This window comes from Zea mays, chromosome 5 (genome assembly GCF_902167145.1).
Source record: "Zea mays cultivar B73 chromosome 5, Zm-B73-REFERENCE-NAM-5.0, whole genome shotgun sequence".
In the NCBI taxonomy this organism is placed as follows: Eukaryota; Viridiplantae; Streptophyta; class Magnoliopsida; order Poales; family Poaceae; genus Zea; species Zea mays.
Window position 1 is genome coordinate 140,047,321 of NC_050100.1, and position 2,328 is coordinate 140,049,648.

A 2,328-nucleotide genomic window follows, 5' to 3' on the forward strand; every position below is an offset into this window, starting at 1 on the left:
GGAGGGGGAACAGTGGAAGGTGGAGTGGTGGAGGTGGTGGGTATAGCGGAAGTGGTGGATGGCTCTGGAACGATATGAGCTGGTGAAGTGGGAGGTGGAGTAGACACAATGGCGTAAGGTGTGGAGGGAGCAGTGGAGCGAGGCCGAGATGCGAGGCGACGAACTCTATAGCCGCTGCAAGTGCTGCACGAGCGGCTCTGTCCATACGACGCTTCTTCTTGCCCTCCTGCTGCTCGATATAGATAGTCTTCCCCTTGACCTGCCTGAAGGGGCGAGGAGGGTCCTCATCGTCTCCTCCCCTGACGATGAGACATTCTTCGTCCACACCATCCTGACTAGACTGTTGCACAATAGAGTGAAAAGGTAAGCAGAAGTGGAGAGCAGCCAATAGGATCTCAAATGAAGTGATAGCTACCTGGAAACCTCATGAGAGAGAGAGAATCCAGGCAGGACAGGAAATGGGCACGCAGGCAGGCAAGGTCACTGAAATGATAGAAGAGGTGAGCATGTATTAGTCACATAGTCATAGGTATATAAAATGTGAATAAATACATACATAGAGAGTTAAGACACAAAAACTGAGTGATTTGGAGAACCAGGGGTCAAACGATGCGAGAACGGCATTTGAACGATGAATTATGACATAGGAGGTTTGAAATTTGAAATGGGGCATGAAATGACTTGGAATTGAGTCGATACTTCACGAGTAGGTATATATGACTGAATATGAGTGAAGTGTGTGCTTGGTTTGAAGTTTTGCGAAGAAAACGAATTTTACGCACTCGGCTCAGAAACGATCGCTATAAATGGAGAACAGTGGTGTATTCGACATCTGGGATATCGAATAGGCGTGAAATTTGGCGTGAGTGTTACTAGAGGTGGCATGAGGGTGCTGGAAAAAACTGGGATCAATTTGAGCAAATTTGAGTGGTTTAGGCATTTCACCGAGCACTTTGCGTGCGGGGATTTGGATCAAGGGTGAAACGACTATTTTAGGTTATGAAACCTCCCAAAGGGAGAGGGAAACCTGTAGGAAAGCATCAGGGACACACAAGCACACTCACAACTACTTGAGTTACAAGATTTGCACACAGAATTGGATTGAGCTCAAGAGGTGGGAGAGATAGTGCTTTCCTGCAGAGAATAAAAGAATAGAGAGGGGGAAAGGCAGTTGGGAGCTCACCACGGGAAGGGGGAGCTCGAGGTGGAGCAAAACTCACCGAAGCACCTCACCGGAGATTGCCAGCGGCGAGGAGGAGAGAGCAAGCACCTAGGAGCCGGAGACAAAGAAGTTGGAGAGCTGATGCGTTGAAATGAGCCCTGGCCACGGGCTCGGGTAGGGAAAGACTTTTTTAAAAACGCTTCATGGGCACACCAGACAGCCTTCAGTGCCTGTCCGGTGCACACCGGACAGCACGCAATAGCTGTCTGGTGAACCACCGGACATGGCAACACAAAAGGGGATCTGTGCGCGACGAGCCGGTGCACCGGACATTGCAAAGTGCAGTGTCCGGTGCACACCGGACTGTCCGGTGAGCCCAGACAGAGGGAATTTTGAAATTTTCTAGGAAATTTTGAACCAAACCAAATCCCAACTTATAAGCACACAAAAGAACACCTGTTGGGATAGGTATTGGTACCCTCACATATTCTCTTATATTTTCAAAATATTTTGCCATAGGCTAGATAGTTTTTAGAGAAAATATGGAAATGGTGAGATTTGCATTTTGGCTTTGCACTAGAGGTTTCATGAACGAATTTAGTTTTGAATACTCCCCTTAAGTGTAGTACCACATGCATATCTCAAGAACCAAAAATTGCATAATGAATGAAGTTTTAAGTACCAAAAAGCTTAAATGCTAAGACTTGTCAAGTTTGAGCCTGAGTTAAGCTTTTTCACTCTCTTTGTTGGCGGTTATCTTAACTAGGTTAGACAAGCCCTAGATGCAATACAAGAGATTTAAATATGCAATGCAAGCTTGACATCACCATTTTGAGATTAAGTAAAAATTTCTGAGATCAAGAATATTGAGCTCATTTATCAACATACAAAAGTGGGTTTTATCTAAAGGCTTTGTGAACATGTCCGCTAATTGATCTTTCGATCTCACTCCTTCTAAAATGATATCTCCTTTAGCAACATGATCTCTAAGGAAGTGATGACGGATATCGATGTGCTTTGTGCGATAGTGTTGTACAGGATTATTAGCAATTTTAACAGCACTCTCATTGTCCAATAACAAAGGTAACTTTTCTAGAACTACACCATAGTTTAGAAGAGTTTGTTTCATATAAAGAATTTGTGTGCAACAAGCACCCACGGCAATG